The sequence below is a fragment of the Patagioenas fasciata genome, chromosome 13 (genome assembly GCF_037038585.1).
Source record: "Patagioenas fasciata isolate bPatFas1 chromosome 13, bPatFas1.hap1, whole genome shotgun sequence".
Classification (NCBI taxonomy): domain Eukaryota; kingdom Metazoa; phylum Chordata; class Aves; order Columbiformes; family Columbidae; genus Patagioenas; species Patagioenas fasciata.
This window is the reverse complement of record NC_092532.1, coordinates 1,042,252-1,061,725: the sequence shown is the minus strand read 5'-3', so window position 1 is coordinate 1,061,725 and position 19,474 is coordinate 1,042,252.

Genomic DNA, 19,474 nt, shown 5'->3' with positions numbered 1-19,474 from the left:
AGCGTGTGAGCAGATCAAACTGAGCTGCTTTCATCAAATGTATCCAATAGATTTCCTATCAAGGGTTTGAGTGGAGAAACGTTCCTCAGAGGAGCTGCTGTATTTACTCTGGGGCATTTTATATCTCTCTTGATAGAGCTCTCCAAGGAAAAGATTCATGGAATCCTACAATATCGCAGGTTGGAAGAGACCCCTGAACACCATCTCTGTCCCACTGACCTTTATGGCACCCCAAGGAAGAGCTGACAGCATTTGTGCTCCCTTGGGTTCATCTCACCACATGCACACAGTGGACATGCACATGATGTGTATGGTTACATCTCATCTGTACAATGAAAACATGGACTTTTGTCCTAGGATTTCATAGAGTCATAGTATGTCCTGAGTTGGAAGGATCCACAAGGATCATGGAGTCCAACTCCTGTCCCTGCACAGGACACCCCACAGGTCACTGCGTGTGTCTGAGGACGTTGTCCAGTCTCTTCTTGAACACTGTCAGGTTGGGGCCGTGACACCTCTCTGGGAGCCTGTTCAGTGTCCATCACCTCTGGGTGGAGAACCTTTTCCTCATGTCCAACTGACCCTCCCCTGGCACACCTTCTGCCATTCCCTTGTGTTCTGTCATTGGTCACCAGAGAGAAGAGATCAGTACCTTCCCTTCCTTCTCCCCTCGTGAGGAAGCTGTAGCCACCGTGAGGTCTCCTTTTAGTCTTTTCTTCAGCTCTGATGCTGAGAAACCCCTTGATTTGCTTTTTCAAGCAGAAAGGAGAAGCCATGACCTGCAGGCAATGGGAAGGGGGATCCTGGCCCTCACACACAGCTCAGGGCTCTTCCTTGGACCGTGGGATGTGGGTGTGCAAGGCCGAGGGAAGGACAACACTGGGACAACAACTTCCAGGTTCCCCAAGGGGCTGCAAGGAGGCAACAAGGCCCCAGTGCCATGAGGACAACATGGCTTCTCCTGGGCCTCAGTGGCAGAGACAACTGCCATGGCCAAGGGGACAGAGACCTGGGTTCTGTGGATCCCTTCCAGCCTTGCCAGCGCCCTTTGCCATCTCCACCACAGGCTGTTCTACACGGTCCTACCCCTGCCCCTCTTTCCCTGCAGGCTGCAGACACCCATCTCGCTTCCCCACCTGCTCTCACCCCAGCATTTCTGCACCTTCACTGCTGTGTCTGCACCCTCACTGGCTGCTCTTTGGAACACAAACCATGGGCTGATCCAGCTCCCTCTGGGTGACCTCTTGCACCACAGCACTGCCCTTCCACTGACATTTCTTCGTCCCAATATCCACAAGGAACCTTCCAAATTGAACTTTTTTTTTTTTTGCCTCTTCTTCTTTTTCCCTCTACAAAGGAAAGTTCAGCCACCTCAGAAACTGCCCTTCATGCAGGGAACCCAATCCGTTAGGCTTCTTGTAGTCTTTTACCTCACCAGAGAGAAGTAACCTCACCATGGTCTTCTAAATCCCATGAGTGATGCTGGCCTTTCAGCTTCTCTGACAGACACGACCATGTTCCTGCTGCTGTCCCATCATGTTCTCAGGTGGGATGGACATGACAACCCATCCCCAAGGCCTCTTCCTGGGTAGGGCCTGTGGGCACTTAGGCAGAGGTTCTTTCCCAGCCATGTCCCTGCTCCTGGGCTGTCACCTCCAGAGACAGAAATGACTCCGCAGTCTCCTTCACAGCCCCACGATTCTGACTGAATTATGAGTGTCTGAGACACAGCTGACCTCATAATACCACACCCATCCATCCCCCTCCTTATAGACCAGGACCTGACCAAGACTGAAGCGTGTTCTACTCAGTCCTACACCTTCTTCTCTTTCCCTACAGGCTGTAGACACCCATCCCGCTTCTTCACCTTGGTTGAAGAGAGCCCTTGTCTCACTCATTTTGTTTCACTCTCCCGCTCAAGGCCGCTGAACCAAGGGAGTTTGTTTAAGGCCTCCCCCTAGCTTTGCTTCACCCTCAGAAGAGCTGAAATCCCACTCTGCAGGAGGATGTGTCCATTCCCATTCCCAGGGACAGAGGCAGGCTGACCAACCTGCAATTCTCCCAATACTTGTTCCGGCCTTTGAACATGGCTTTGATATTTGCCTTTTCCAAGGACCCCAGAACCTCTCTGATTACCCTGGTTCTTATGAGATCACAATCCAGAATAATGGACAATAGTGAGGTAGCAGACTGGAGCACTTGCAAGGATCCTAAGGTAGCCGAGATGAATCTCATTGGGCATGTGGGCTTTGTTCCTGGAGTCACACACAGAAATGTCAGTGTCTGTCAGGTGTCCACATCTGAGCTGGCCTCATGGACTTCTTATGCACCCAGGGATGTTCAGAGACAGAGTCAGTCCCTTTTACACACAGGGGCACTGGTCTCCTGTTGCCACTCCCAAAGGACAGGAGACACCTCAGGCCTCTGGTGTGTCACCCATGTCCCATGTCATGAGGAATGGACACGGGACCTCAGTTCAAGGAAGTATAACTGTTGCATTCAGGTGATTTCCTATGGGATGTTCCTCCCAACATGAAGTGAGTTCAAGACCTTGTCTGTGCCACAGGCAAAGAATAGCTGGTGATGTTTGTGCTCGCTTGTGTTCATGTCACCTCATGTACATGCTCACTTCTCATCTGTTGTCCTGGTTTTGTTTAAAACAAGTTTCTCTTTTAGTGAATTTGCCTGTCAGCTAAAGCTTCATATTAACTGCATTTTCCTGGAAAATCAGTTACATGTTCTGGTTAACATAGCAATGGAATGTGAGGTCACTGATAAGGACGGATGTACATCTTGCGAGAGGAGCAACGAGAAACTGAGGGAATAGAGTGCACTATCAGCAAGTTTGCTGGTGACACCAAGCTGGGAGGAGTGGTGACACTGGAAGCTGTGCTGCCATCAGAGACCTGGACAGGTTGGAGAGTTGGGCAGGGAAAAATCTAACGGAATATAACAAGGGCAAGTGTAGAGTCTTGAATCTGGGCAGGAACAACCCCAGGTTCCAGTATAAGTTGGGGAATGACCTATTAGAGAACAGTGTAGGGGAAAGGGACCTGGGGGTTCTGGGGACAGCAGGATGACCATGAGCCAGCACTGGGCCCTTGTGGCCAGGAGGGCCAATGGTACCTCGGGTGGATTAGAAGAGGGGTGGTTAGTAGGTCAGAGAGGTTTTCCTGCCCCTCTGCTCCGCCCTGGGGAGACCACACCTGGAATATTGTGTCCTGTTCTGGGCCCCTCAGTTCCAGAAGGACAGGGAACTGCTGGAGAGAGTCCAGCGCAGCCACCAAGATGCTGGAGGGAGTGGAGCATCTCCCGTGTGAGGAAAGGCTGAGGGAGCTGGGGCTCTGGAGCTGGAGAAGAGGAGACTGAGAGGTGATCTTATTAATGTTTACAAATATATAAAGGGTGAGTGTCACGAGGATGGAGCCAGGCTCTTCTTGGGGACAACCAAAGATAGGACAAGGGGTAATGGGTACAAACTGGAACACAAGAGGTTCCACTTGAATTTGAGAAGAAACTTCTTCATGGTGAGGGTGGCAGAGCCTGGCCCAGGCTGCCCAGGGAGGTTGTGGAGTCTCCTTCTCTGCAGACATTCAAACCCGCCTGGACACCTTCCTGTGTAACCTCATCTGGGTGTTCCTGCTCCATGGGGGGATTGCACTGGATGAGTTTTCCAGGTCCCATCAACCCCTGACATTCTGTGACTCTGTGAAACAAGTGACCAGAAACTGACCAACAGAATATAACATCCCATTCATTTGAATACTTCATATAAAAGTGGGAAATCACGAGGATCTCATCCCTTTTGCTTATGGCCGACATTAGGAGAGGACCTTGCTAGTAATCCTTGTGAACTGAGGCCAGTGACAGACTGAATCCAACTGCGGTCAGCTGCAGAGTCCAGTCCAGGACGTCGGCTGCCAGCCCTTCATCTACCTGAACAGTTGCTGAGACTTTAAAGATTGGTTTTGTATATTTTGTATTGTTTTCTCTATTTTTATTAGTAGCATTAGTAACACATTTTTATTTTTTTCCAACTGTCTTCTCTCTGTCCTCATTTCTCTCCTGATCACCTGTCCTTAGTGGGAAGTGGGGAGAGGAGGGGGCTGAAGAAGGAAGGGAGAGGACAGGGGGCTAACGCTACATCTGCCACAGTTGTCACCCCACGATCAAAACCTTGACATCTGTACAAAGCAAACACGGACTGCTGAACTACTCATTCAGTGTCCCTCTGTGGAGGGAAGAACAACCTCTGTGGGTGAGAGGCCAGTGCTGGAAACGGTGGTTGTGAGGGCCCAGTCCATGATGATTGTCCTGAGGCTCCTTCTGAGGGGTGTCCAGGGCACAGGGGCACAGCCCAGCCCCTGCTCTGCTGGTCCTGCAGGTCTCTGGCAGGAGGCCTGGCTGTGAGAGGACACTGCTGTACCAGCCCTGCACACACACACTGATCAGCTGTACACTCGTGTTTCATCTGTGAGCCACTTTTGCGGGCATGTTCTTGACAGAAATTTCAGGAAGATCTAAGTCTTCTGACACTGCCCTAAGAAGATGACTGTTCTTTATACAAGTACTTTTAGAAAGGCCAGCTCTGTCACAGCAGTGCCCATTGCCTGTCCCTGCCTGCGCTCACAGCACTGACACACAGCAGGACGGAGACCAAGCTGCCAGAGCACTCAGGCCTTGCACCAACACAAGGGATGAGAAGGAGAGTGTGGGAGTGGAACCAGAACAGCTCTGGAAGAACAAGCACTGGTGCTCCCTGGCAGGGCTGCCAGGCTGGACTCTTTTCCCTTCCACCCATGCACACGGGAACTATCACTAAAGCTCCAGAAAGGTCTTGGAAAAAGAATGTCAGTAAAAATACTGGTGAAGGACCCTTTATTTTGCTTAAACAGAGAGAACACGATTCCACATTGACACAGCCACTCACTGAGAAGTGAAAAACAGGCAGTGAATTATAAAGGGAATAAAAATATTATCATTAAAAAAAAAAAAATCACAACTAGAGACAAACAATACTGCACACAGGATGAACCTGCAATGAGAATGTCTTCTTATGTAGAAGAAGACAGAGACAGTTTATAGGTTCAGAAGAAATCCAGTCATCAGTTTCCACAGGGCATCCTTGAGCTCCTGGTTCCTCATGCTGTAGATGAGGGGATTCACTGCTGGAGGCACCACCGAGTACAGAACAGACACCACCAGGTCCAGGGATGGGGAGGAAATGGAAGGGGGTTTCAGGTAGGCAAACACACCAGTGCTGATGAACAGGGAGACCACGGCCAGGTGAGGGAGGCAGGTGGAAAAGGCTTTGTGCCGTCCCTGCTCAGAGGGGATCCTCAGCACGGCCCTCAAGATCTGCACATAGGACAGTAAAATGAAAATGAAACACATAGAAAATAAACAGGCACTAACCAAAAGCAGCCCAAGTTCCCTGAGATTGGAGTGTGAGCAGGAGAGCTTGAGGATCTGGGGGACTTCACAGAAGAACTGGTCCAGGGCATTGCCCTTGCACAGTGGCAGTGAAAATGTATTGGCCGTGTGCAGCAGAGCGTTGAGAAACCCAGTGGCCCAGGCAGATGCTGCCATGTGGACACAAACTCTGCTGCCCAGGAGGGTCCCGTAGTGCAGGGGTTTGCAGATGGCAACGTAGCGGTCGTAGGACATGACAGTGAGAAGATAAAACTCTGCTGAAGCTAAAAAGACAAACAGAAAGAGTTGTGCAGCACACCCTGCATAGGAAATGACCATGGTATCCCACAGAGAGTTGGCCATGGACTTGGGGACAGTGATGGAGATGGAGCCGAGGTCAAGGAGGGCGAGGTTGAGCAGGAAGAAGTACATGGGGGTGTGGAGGTGCTGGTCCCAGGCTATGGTGGTGATGATGAGGCCGTTGCCCAGGAGGGCAGCCAGGTAGATGCCCAGGAAGAGCCAGAAGTGCAAGAGCTGCAGCTCCCGTGTGTCTGTGAACGCCAGGAGGAGGAACTGGGTGATGGAGCTGCTGTTGGACATTTGCTGCCTGTAGGCATGAGGACCTGTGCAAGGAGGAAATGACAGTGACAAGTTAGGGGAGACTTCTCTGAGGAAAATAAACAGGCGGTTTCTCATGGAAAACCCACTCCCTGATGGAGGGATGTTTCTGCTCATTCTGTTTCTACCAACTGAATAAAACCAGTTCATTACAGTTTAAGCTTGGGCAGCTTGGGCATCTCGTTTCCATGAACACAGTTCTGGGGCAAGATCTGCTGAGCTGGTGTCAGAACAAAAACTGACCCATACTGCCACCCCAACCCCACAGAGCAAGAGCACCAGGGACAGGTAAAGAAACAGGGAAGGACATTGCAGTGCTACCAGAAAAAAGAAAGCAAGGACAGAAAGGTAGACGGGCATGCTGTGGAACCTTCTCCTTACCCGACTGTGCTGCTGCCACTTACTTAATGACACTGTAGAGCAAGTAGTTTTATCACCTTTTTGTGTACCACGTTCCAGGAACCCTTCACCTGGAGGTCCAGCTGCTGAGGTGGAGACTCGTGACCTGGACCCCATGGCTTTGGGGCAGAAGCTCTGCTGGGGAGGAGAGGAGACCAGGGGTTGCACTGGGAAATGTGTCTGCACTCGGGAGGATGTGACAGAAGTTCCTAAATCCTGTCCCCAGCATTTCTGGTAGCAGTTAACTCTTCCTGCCCATGTCTGTGCTGCCTGCAGCTGTGTCTCTGTCCCTGGATCTGCTCCCTGTCAGTGTCACAGACCCTGTCCCACCCGCTGTGTGCTCAGCTCTGCCCTGCTCACACCTCCTGGCACTGCCCAGGGGCAGCTCTGTGTGTGCAGGGGCTCAGGAGCAGCTCAGACAAGTCCTAACGAGAACTGGGGTCTCAGTGTCCTCTCCAAAGCAGAGAAATAAATCCCCACCTCCCACAGCACACCCGGCCAACCAAGAGTGGAAAACTGAAAGCACAGACTCCTTCCCTTGCAGCTGTTCCTCTCTTGATGTCGTTGTTCAGAAGAACCCTCTGTCATGTCTGTGCGGTTGATCTGGAGCTCTGAGCAGCCCTGACCCACACAGCACCCTTCAAGCCCACAAGGTCCCTGCCTGCCCTGCTGGGGGTCGCTCCTTCCACCCACAGCTGCTGCCATGGGATCTCCCCGGCAGGCTGAGCGCTGACCCTGGCAGGCGGCAGAGTCCCTGCCCTGGCACAGCCCTGGGGTGCAGGGACCCTGCTCTGCAGGACAGCCCTGGGAACCCCTGGGTGCACAACTTGCTTCTCAGATTTTTGAAGTTGCTGAAAAAGATCCCCTTCCTTACAGATGCCACCAGCTGTGCCCGTGCCAGTTTTAGGAGATGCCTCCAGGAGCTACAGCTGCATTGCCCTGCACCCAGAGACTTACCATGGCAAGGGCTGCAAAGGTTTCTCCTCCAGTGAGCTCTCAGTCATCCTCCCAATCCTGACCACCTTTAATCTCTCTCTGCCTTGCTCGTCTCCCTGAGATCCCCAGGCAGAGCCCTCAGCCCTGCTGCGTGTGCAGAGGAGCTGCTCCTGGGCAGAGCTGTCTCTCTGCAGCGCTGCCGCTTGCCAGGAGCTCCCTCTGTCCCAGGAGCCCAGCCCAGCTCAGCAGCACAGGAGAAGCCCAAGACACTTTAACGACCCTTCTGGTGGGTTTGGTGCTGAGTCCATGAACCTCAGACCCTGAGGGGAAGCTGATGAAACCTCTCAAGAAGTCAGATTCAAACTCCAAAGTTTCTTGCAATGTTAATGAGTCCCACTGAGGGACACTACTGAGGAACAGACCCCAGGGTCTGGTTAGAGAAGAAAACGGGATGCAGTGACAACAGGTCAGGAAAAGCAAGGTGAAGTTCTCTTAGATGCTGAGTAAACCTGTGTGTGTTTTATTAATCAAAGGGACAAGCCCTGACCCCCAGCCCTGGGAAGGCAGATCCTGTCCATCAATGTTGCCCAGTACCCTTCCTGGACAGTGTGATGTGGGGCTGTGCAAGGCCAAGGGCAGGACTACGGTCCCACACCTCCCAGGTTCCTGGCTGGGGACAAGGAGGCCATGAGGCCCCTGTGCTGGAAGGACAAGGTGTCTCCTCACAGGCATCAGAGGTGCAGACAACAGCCATAGCCAAGGGGAGAAGGAGGTCATGTCTGTTGGGGGCTTTCAACCTCTTTACATCCCGTGATCATCTCCACCACAGCCTGTCCTGTGCTGTGGCATCCCCTGCACCTCTTTCCCTGCAGGCTGCAGACATCCCCCCTGCTGCCCCACCTTGCTCTTGTCTGAGCATCTTCCTCCCTTTGCTGAGATCTCTGCATCCTCCCCAGCTGTTCCTTGAAGCACAAAGCCTTGGGCTGATGCAGACTCCCTCTGCTGACCTGCTCCACCACAGCACTGCCCTTCCAGTCACATTCCTTTCTGCTCATCTCCAGCCTGGACCTCTCCAGCTGCACTTTGTGCCATTATTTCTTTCCCATGCTCTTTCCCACTAGGAAGAAAACCTCCACCACCTCTGAAACCACCCTTCAAGCACTCTCAGGCTACTCCTCCACTGCTGCAGCCTCCCCAGCGCTGCTGGGTCAAAGCCGCCCAGGTCCCTCATCATCCCACACCATGTGCACAAGGTGCTGAACCTGCCTTGGCAGAGCCCTGCACTCTCCAGTTCCTCCCTGCTTCTCCAAACTGGGAAGCCGCACACTGGCACACCCCCGTGTGTGTGGGGTCACACCAGTGCTGAACCGAATGGGATGAGAACTCCAGGTGTCTGGGTCCCCACGCTCCTCCTCATGCAACCCCGTGTGCAGCTGCCTTGTTCATGGTGAGCGTGCACCACGGGCTGGTGTGGGGACCTTGGAGTGCCCAGGCCCTTCTCCTCAGGGTCACTGCTCAGCGTGTCAGGTCCTGCTCTGTCCTGATGGATGGGGTTATTGTCCCACCCTGATACAGCACTGGTAACTTCTCTTTGTACAACTTCAGAGCTTTCTGCTGGTTGAATACCAGATATTCACAGGGTCTGGACTCTCCCTGGACTGAAGCTCCATTTGCTCAGCTGTTAATGTTTTCATGCAGATGGTTTATCCTGATAAGGGTTTCTCTCCTAAGATAACAGGATAAGGAGCTACAGGACACTACAAATACCATCTCCTGGAGAAACTGTGGGGTCTTGGGGGTCTGTTACTCACAATGTCAGAGATCTGGACTCACAGGGGTAGATTCTCCTCTTGTGAGAGAACAGCAGGAATGCATGAAATTCAGCCTGGGGACAGACAATATCAGCTGAAGGTTGAGGAGTCAGCATGAGAGGGCAGAACAACATGGGCAATGTTGTGGTGACTGGACATCAGCTACTGACTCACTGATGAGGAAGAGAAAATACATGAGGCCTCCTTCAAGACAAATGAAAGAAGCATCATGTTGTCAGGGCGGTGTCCTCGTATCAGACCTGAGATATCCAGTATCTGCAAGGTACCAGCCATCCATGAGGGGTTGGAGCTCATTGACAACATCTTCCTGACACGGGTGACTGAGGAGTCAGTGAGGTGAGGTGCCCTGTGGGACTTCACACTTACAAACCACAAAGAGTTGATCAGGATGGAACAGTCAGGGATGGGAAAGGGGAGCTGAGGCTCCTGGGAGATGATCACAAGGCCAAGAGCAGGATTTCAGGAGAGCAAGCTTTGGCCTGCTGAGGGACCTGCTTGGGTCCTATGGGATATGACCTTGGTGTCTGCAGTGCTTTTCTCTCACATTTCCTCCCTCCTCTATCCCACCTGCTGTTGTGCAGCGTTTTTTACCCTTTCTCAAATACAATATCCCAGCGGTGCTGCCAGCATCACTGAGTGGCTCAGATTTGGCAAGGAGTGGGTCCATCTTGGAGCCAGCCGAAATGGGCTCTGTCTGACGTTGGTCAAACTCCTGTTATCTTCTCAGAGAGGTGGAACTGTGGCACATCCACACCCACCCCAGTTCTAAGACTTCGCCATGTAAATCCTGCTAGATGTTACAAACTACTTGATCATAGAGAAGAAATGGAAAACATCTTCTGTCAGCAGCCTTAGGATGTCTCCAGTCAATTAGCAGGTTCCTATGGGGAACTTTAGTTTCCTTGACATTACCTGGCCAGGCAAAGCTGCAGGTGCCACCAGTTCAAACGATCTTGGGCCAACATATGAAGATGTCTGCCTGGTGGGCCAAGAAGAGAGATGCTCGCCTAGATCTGGTATGGAATGAAGAAGGAAGAGCTGGTGAGGGATGTCAACATCAGTGTCCACCTTGGCTGTTGTGACCAGGACACAGGGGGTCCCAGACACCAGAGAGGAGGGAGGAAGGCCAGCAGCAGAGCACAGGCTGGTGGGCTCCAGAGGAGAAGACTTTGACATACTGGGGAATGGTGGGCAAAGTAGGAAGTAGGTCTGGAAGTAGGAAGTAGGTCTGAAGGGTGAAGGAGCTCAGGAAATCTGATCAGACTTACAGGGCAGCCTGCTCCAAGCAAAGAATTTTCTCTGCAAGTGCTCATGAAAAGAAGTATTTATGTCATTGAGGGTGCTTGTCTGAATTGATGGAGCTCCAGGGCAAAAAGGCAGCACACAGGAGGTGGGAACAGGGGAAGCTGCAAAAGAAGAAATTTATATCATGGATGTAGGAATAATGGCAAAGATTCCCTGGGCTTGATTCTTGAATGGGAGTCTGAGGGCAGCAAGACGAGCTGACATTGCTTCATTTGCAGTAAAAGAACAGACACCCTGTCTAGATCATGGGTCTGCTACTGAACTTCGTAAGAGTAGAATCAGACAGGACTGAGGTTCTTCATGGCTTCTTTGCCTCCATCTTTTTCAGCAAGGTTTCCTGGGACTTTATTCCTAAAGGAGAACACCCAGGAGTGGATTGGGCTCAAGTCAGGGCTGACCTGAACAAACTCAGACACCATTACAGAACAGGAGATGGGTCATTTGACCAGGTCCTTGAACACAAGTATCACTGTGCTGTGTCACCTGAGATTCCCAGGAACACCTTCTGGTCCAGAGGAGTGTGACTCCTCTTGAGGTGTCCTGGCCTGTCTCCTCACTCACATGGTGATTTAGGCACCCACTTTTTGATTATATTCAGTCTTTATCAGGAGACGCTCCAGAACAATATGAACATGAAACTGCTGAGACCACCTGCTCTGGAAAGGGAGGGAAGGGTGAGCAGGGAAGGAAACAGGAGAAATGTGGCTTTATTTTATTTTAATGCTCTCTGTATGGCTATTCCTGAAATCTCTCTAATCATCCACACCAGACTTGAAACCTTTAGGAAAATGCTGCACAGAGCCTTGCCTTGTAAGAGCATTTTCGATGTTCATGAGCCCTCTGCTGCCATGATCCTGAACTGCAGCTACTGAAACAATGAACAAACCTTTCATGAACTGAAAGGCAGAAGCAAACCCCAAGTTTCTGAGGGTGTTTGGGACCCCACGAAGGGCCATCACTGACACAGCTGTGAAGGAAACAACCAGTGCAGGTCCCTGTCCCTGGAGGCTGGTCAAGGAAAGACTTGGAGACACTGGTTACAGGTGGTGAGGGCCATGTGGAGGTGGCTCTGATGCCATGTCAGCCCTTGATGCTTGTTGATCACCAGAATGGCTGAGCCCTGATCCCTGGGACCTGGTAGACTTTTCTCCAATGTTTTTCAAGGCTTTTCCTGTGGTCAGTGTGTTTTGTATTTTGTGGGTGGGTTTTATGTCAATTGCTGTTGCTTTAACTGCAAGGCTCTGGTTTTCTGTGAAGTTGTAAGTGCCTGTGAGTTCCTCACAACTCATCCAGCTTCTTTCATATGCCTGGCAATGGTCACCAATCACCTCAATGTCCCAGTCCCAAACTTGCTTGAATCCTCTGTTTGGTTCCATACCCATCACTCCAGAAGGTTCTTGCATCCACCAGGCTCATGAATGATTCCTGAGAAGCATCCAAGTGTGGGCAGTGTAAGAGAGGAGCAGAGCAGGGCCAGCTCAGGGGCCATGACTGAGCACAAACACCCCAGCAGCAGCCATTCCCCACCTCCCAGGCACAGCCATGCCCACAGGATGGAAATGTCACTGCCATATAAGATTAACCCAAGAGAGGCCTTTCTTCCTTCCATATTCCCAGGAAATTCTTCCTCCTGTTCCTCCTCCACCTGCAGACATCAACTGCTTTCCATTTCTGGGCTCAGACATGGCTGGAAGAGTTCACTGAAGCCATCAGCCATCTCATTGCTTCTCCCTGACATTCCCTGACCCTCTCCCACACCTACACATGGCCTATCATGGTTGCTCAGGGCCTCCCGCTCTTCAGAAGAGGCCTTGAGCTTCTTGGTTCTTCATGGTGCTTGTTATAAACTTCCTCACTCTCTCCAGAGTTCATGGTGAGCTCTCTTGTCCATAACAGACCCTTTATGACCATGTCTTACTAAATGGTTGTCTTTTTATGATCATTTGTGCAGAAAGGGCAGTCACAGGACAGCACCCAATGTGTCAAAACTGATGCCGAGGGAAATGCCGTAACGACCTGATGAGTTCCCCCTGTGTCTGTGTCTCTCCTGGAAGGAGTCTGTCCCGAGAAGGGGATCCAGCTCCTGTCACTCTCTGCAGAGGCACATGAGCAGTGTCCATGCACCTGGGGACACAAAGGGTGACGTTTGCCAGACCACCCTGCATCTGAACCACTTAGATGTGTGCTTGTGGATGAGGTTTGAAGTCTTATAGTGCCAATACCTATTTAATTGATATTGCCAGAGGGACTTCCACAGATGCAGGTTACTATTTCACAGATATTTAAATATAAGCATATTAAAGTTTTATTTTTCTTTAAAAACTGACATTCCTAGAGAAATTACACAAACACTTGAAGGATTATTCATGCCTTTTGACATGATTATCCACAGAAGGCCACCAGCTTTGCATCTCAGGAAATGGGACGCCAGAGTTCAAGGGCAGGATGGTTTGGGCTCTGTGCTGGGATCTGGAAACTGAAACGTGCTCCTATCTCCCAGCCCCCTGCCCTCCTCAGTGAGGGTGTGAGACATTCTGCCAGCGAGGGCTGAACTCTCAGTCATGACCAGTATCTTATGTCCAACTGCAGCCAATGGTGTCCTGACAGCTCAGGACTGGAGCATCCATTGCTGGAGGTGTTTAAAACACATGGAGATGTGGCACTGAGGGATATGATTTAGTGGTGGAGTTATCAGTGTTTGATGTACGATTGGACGCCATGTTCTTAAGGGTCTTTTCCAGCATAAATGATGCTATGATTCTATGATTTGGGTTGGAACCATTTCAGTTCCATCACCTTCAGCTTCCCTCAGAGGCTGCTGTTGTGTGGCACAACTGTCCTGGCTCTCCAGGCAGGCTGGGCACTGGTTTGGTGCCTGCATTGGCAGTTTTCCCCTTCCTGGGGTAAAAGGCTGTTGAGGAGAGGCAGTTGTAGAGATTTGGGTCACAGGGGTTTGAAGCAATCCTTTCAAAATCTGAGCAGGCTGAGCTTTGGAGCCCAGGAAAAATGGAGATGCTCTGAAGGATGTTTTTGAACAGTGGTACTGTCACTAGTAACAGAAACAGGGAACTCCTTGTTCTCACTGATGATGATGATAAACTGAAGCTCTTTAAGTTCATTCCTAGCAGTCATTCTTGCTTTTCTAAAAATCTACTACACCTCAGTAGTTGTGTCTTGAAAGAAGTTCTTAGAACAATGCTTTTTCTCTCCCATATTTTTCTTTTTAATCATGTAAAGACTACACCTCTTGGGCACAAATAACACAAAATCACGCATCTTTCGTAACTTTTCTCCTTTTTTTTTTCCTTTTTTTTTTTCCCTTTTTTTCCTTTTAAAAATGATTTTAAAAATACACCTCCTGGACAGAATTAGCCCCAAATCATGCTTCTTTCATAACTTTTGGGTTTTTTTTTGCTTTTCCGTGTTTGAGGTGGAGGTGGCATAGGAGAATATTGCCTTCTTGAGAGCAAGGTGGCCAAGGAACAGATCCCAGGTCAGTGCAAAGGCACCAAGGAAGCCAGAATCTTTATGTGGTGTGCACTGACACACACTGTCACCTGCATTTCCAGTCTCTGCAGTCCCAGCTGTGCAGCAGAGTCTGGAGTTCTGAGCTCCCTTCATCTGCCACGTGTAAAATGGAACTACCCCAGTCAAATGGCTGGTTTTGATTCTCTTCACAGCCTGAAGCACCACACGGGTCAGCAGACAAGCCAGGATACCCAAAAAATCCTCACATATCCTTCACTTACAGTTTGGGTGTTTGCTGCCATCTCAGCAGACATGACATTCGGATTCCTGTGTGCAAGGAGCTGGTCAAGTGCCTTTTCAACATTTCTGTAGTGGTGGCTTTGATGCCTGGCTGATGTGCAGACTCTGTACATGGAGGCTGACACCTCTTGAACGACCTGCTCTGAAAGGATGAACAAGGTGGGCATGAGGACAGCAAAAAAGAACCTGGGTGGGGGTAAATGAAAGGGGATGAACAAGTTTTGGTCAGGGCTGTTTGAGGGCACTTGTAAAGCAGCCCTGGACCTTCTCTGAATTATTCCTGTGGTCGAGAGAACCTGAAAGCTGTCTCTAAACTGAAAACATGAAGAGGATAAAAGGACAGCGTCATTCAGGCTGGAAGGGATCTCAGCAGGTTTCTTGACCAACCTCCTGCTCAAAGCAGGGTAACAGACCAGATTACTCAGGGCTTGATCCAGACACATCTTGGTCACTTTCTGGGGTAGAGTGGATGCACACTCCTAGGACACAGGTTCCAGTGCTTGACCCCCTCATGACTGGAAAGTTTCTCACTGTCTATAGCAACTTTTCAAGCCCAAACATCCAGATTGCTTTTTCTTGTCTTGTTACACACTAACACAGACCATAATATACTGCCTTGGGCACAAGAATATTGTGGGGGATGATGCCAAATGCCTTGCTGACTTCCAGGTAACAGACCATCAATGTTCTCCCCACATCCACAACCCTGTCCTTTCCTCACAGAAAGCAAAGAGGATGGACAGGCAGAACCTGCCCTGGGTAAACCCCGTCACCTTCTCTTCCAGACACCCAGAAATGGGGTCCCAGTGGACATGTTCTGGGGCACAGCCCTTAGTTCCCCTGCTCACCCATTGGCCATTTTGAAAAGTGCACACACTGTGTGAGAGCTGCCAGTGGTCAGGGAGTCCCCCCAGTGTCCATGAGCTTTCCAAGATGGTGCAGAGTGGCCTCCCTGTGACACCGTCCTGCTGTCTCAGCTCCTGGGATGCTGCCCCTGCTGTCCCATAGACTGGAAAGGATTGTGTTAGTTCCATTGACCCCTGACTTGATCCCCATCCACTGCTGGTTGTTCTCCACATTCCTGTCTCAAGTCATAGAGACCTGGGGCACAGCAAATTCTCAGAATAAAGATCCTTCCTTCGAGAGTGCTGGTAGGAAATGTATTTTGCTGAGTAACTGGACACAATTATATATTTTACTATAGATCTATCAACACATAAATGTATTTTTTTCCTTATGATCACGTAGAAAGACAGAATAGAGAGATCTGTTGAGATCACTGTCAACATGGCCATCTAAACAGAGAACAGTTCAATTAACCTTTTTCTCCTTCTTTCCTCCATCAAGCAAGAGTCTCCAACAGCTTCCAGCAGGACTCACTCTGTGCCAAGAGTAAAAAGTGGCCCTGACAGGACATGGCAGTGGATTGTTTGGAAATATGTTCTTGCAACATTCAGCATCAAACACTGTTGATGTTGTAATTCCCCTTTCTTTGTTCTGAATCCTTTAAATATCAGTGTTTTCCCATGACATCAAAATGAGATTTTTCAGGATGTGCATTAAGAGCAAGAGGACAACTTCTGATCCTCCACTAGATTTCCCTTCTCAGCACTCTCTCTGTTATCTGTGCATCTGATCTCCCTCATCCTCCAGGTATTTCCTCCTGCCCTAACTAAACTGACCATGTCTGAAGTCCCATTTCCAGCAGCTGATCTGCACACAAGCACTTGCGATTGCTCTCTGGGTTTCCCTTCTTACTGTTTGATCACTCAGACACTTCTCAACAACCCAGTTGCTGCTTTCACCTTCAAGGAGTTAAAAGCTTCCTTGTCTTTCAGTAGTCTGTCTAATTCTGTCTTTAGCCAACTCTTTTATTGTGTTTATTTTTAAATTTCCTTTCTCTCTACAACATTTCTTGCATGGTTCTGCCTTGGAGAGGGTGAACCTCAGTGGTGGCAGTTTGTCCTTGGCGTGCAGTTGAGGAGTGTGTTTTCTTTTAATCATGACTCTCATCAGTGTTATTTTGTTTGTTCAAAGGTAAAGCAAAGCCCCTGTTTGCTGTGTGCAGCCAGGTCTCCAAGGAGAGCAGGTGGGAGCTGGTGCAAAGGAGCCGGCACATCCAGCTGCAGACTGCAGGGGAGAAGTCTGGTGTAAGGAAAAGGGATGCAAGGCCCAGGGGGCCATGAGAGAAACCATGGGGTTGGGGAGGTGAGGAGCAAGGTTGTGCACACAGTGTGAGACCTCAAGGGACAGCTTCTCCAGCCAGTCCAGACCACCTTAGGAGAGACCCTGGATCCACATGAGAGAATGCTGCAATCAGCTCTTCTCCAAACTGATAAGTAATAAAATACACTCTTTACAATAGAAAGACATTGTTGTCAGAAGCTTTTTGAAATCTTTCTCCATAATTACGCCAAGAAAACTCTCTAATTAACTAGACAAGATTGGAAGACAATTACAAGAAGAGACATGGCTTGTTAGAGCTTTCTTCAGTGTAATCAGCCCCATGGTGCATTTGGTGCTGAGTCCTTGAACATTACTCAGGTGCTGAGAGGAGATTGCACAAACCTTTCCAGAAGTCAAAGCCAGAAGAAAAAGTACTAAGTACCTTGAAGTATTAATGAGTTCCACTGAGGGCAAGTACCAGCAGAGCCTCCCCAGGGACTCGTTAGAGCAGAGGATTGGAGGCCATGGTGGCAGATAAACAAAGGGAAATGTGCAGGCAGCTGAGGTGCTGAGAAAAACCTGGTTTTGTTGGGTGAAGCAGAGAGGCCAAGTCCTGACCCCCAGCCCCTGGGAAGGCAGATCCTGTCCCTCACACATTGCTCAGGGCTCTTCCTGGGACAGGGGGCTGTGGGCTGTGTGATGCTGAGTGAAGGACAATGGTGTGACAGCTCCCAGCCTTCCTGGGGGTGTGCAAGGAGGCCATGAGGTGCCCCAGTGCCTCAGGACAACATGTCTCCTCACAGGCCTTGGTGGCAGAGGCGATGGCCACAGCCAAGGGGACAAAGTCTTGGGTTATCTTGGTGACATCCAGCCTTGCCAGTGCCCTTTGCCATCTCCACCACAGGTTGTCCTACACTGTCCCACAGCTGCTTCTGTTTTCCTGCAGGCTGTAGACACCCATCTCGCTTCCTCCCCTTGCTCTCACCCTGGTATTTCCATACGTTGACTGATGTGTCTCCACTCTCATGCTCTGTTCCTTGAAACACAAGGACATGGACTGATCTCATGCTCCTTCTGGATGATTTCTCGTGCCACAGTAATACCCTTTGAGTCACATTTCTTCCTCCTTATGTCCATTCTCCATGTTCCAAGCTGTGCTGTGTGGCAGTGTTTCTCTGCTGTAGAAAGGAGGACCCTGAAAAGTACTGACCTGTCAGCCTCTTACCTGGGCCTGGGAAGATCATGGCACAGATCCTCCTAGAAGCTGTGCTAAGGCACAAAGAATGGTGACTCAACCATTTCCTTGGGCAGCCTGTTCCACTGCTTCACAACCCTTTCCATGAAGAAATGCTTCCTAATATCAATTCTGAACCTTCTCTGACACAACCTGAGGCTATTTCATCTCATCCCGTCACTTGCTACACAGGAGAAAAACAACACCCTCCGTGCTACAACCTCTTTTCAGATAGTTGTAGAGATCAGAAATGTCTCCCCTCAGTCTCCTTTTCTCCACGCTATAACAAGCCTGGGTACCTAAGCTGCTCCTCACCAGACTTGTGCTCCAGACCCTCAATAGCCTTGTCCCTCTCCCCTGCACTCACTGCAGCACCTCAAGGTCTTTCCTGTAGCAACGGGCCCAAAACTGAACCGAGGATTCGAGTTGTGGCCGCACCATCGTCGAGTACAAGGGGATGATTACTGCCATGGTTCTGCTTACTACACTATTCTTGATGTAAGCCAGGAGGCCAATGGCCTTTTTGGCCACCTGGGTACACGCTGGTTCATGTTCAGTCATTTTCGATCAACACCCCCAGGTCTTTTTCCACCAGGCAGTTTTCGAGCCACTCTCCTCCAAGCCTGTAGTGTTACAGGGAGTTGTTATGACCCCAGTCCAGGAACTGGCACATGGCCGTGTTAAACCTCAGACAAATGGCCTCAGCCTAATGAACCAGCAGCTCCAGATCCCTCTGTAGAGCCTTCCTACCCTTCAGCAGATCAACACTCCCACCCAACTTGGTGTCATCTGCGAACTTACTGAGGGTGTACTCGATTCCCTCATACAGATTATTCATAAAGAGATAAAAGAGAACTGGTCCAAGTACTGAACCCTTGGGAACACCACTCCAGACCAACCGCCAACTGGATTTGGCTCCGTTCACCAGAACCCTTTGGGCCCGGCCCTCCATCCAGTTCTTTACCCATCGCAGATACACCATCCAGGCCATGAGCTGCAGCTTCTCCAGGAGATGCTGTGGGATACAGTGTCAAAGGCTTTACTGCAGTCTAAGGACACAACACCCACAGCCTGGGTGGCGCATTCACTCCCCACGACAGACTTTCCCTCATCTGCTCAGCCGGTCACCTTGTCATAGAAGGAGATCAGGGTGGTCAGCAGGACCTGCCTTTCACAAAGCCAAGCTGATTGGGCCCGATTGCTCGTCTGGTATGGGTGACCTCACAGTCCTTTCCCAGCCATGTTCCTGCTGTTGGCCTATCCCCTGCAGAGGCAGAAGTGACCTCACCGTCCCCTCCACAGCCATTGGCTTCTACTGGACTATGAGTTCCTGAGACACAAGTGACCACATGGCATCGTACCCAGCCATCACCCTCCTTGTGCTCCAGTGTGTGAGCAGGTAGACTTTAGCTGCTTTCATCAAATTTAGCCAATAGATTTCCTATCAAGGGTTTGAGTGGAGAAACGTTCCTCAGAGGAGCTGCTGTATTTACTCTGGGACATTTTACATCTTTGCTTCTGACTCTTATTATTTTTCTCTTCTTCCTTTGTCTGTTCTGACTTGAAAGAGCTCTCCAAGGAAAAGATTCATGGAATCCTACAATAGCACAGATTGGAAGAGACCCCTGAACACCATCTCTGTCCCACCGACCTTTATGGCACCCCAAGGAATAGCTGACAGCATTTGTGCTCCCTTGGGTTCATCTCACCACATGCACACAGTGGACATGCACATGATGTGTATGGTTACAACTCATCTGTACAATGAAAACATGGACTTTTGTCCTAGTATTTCATAGAGTCA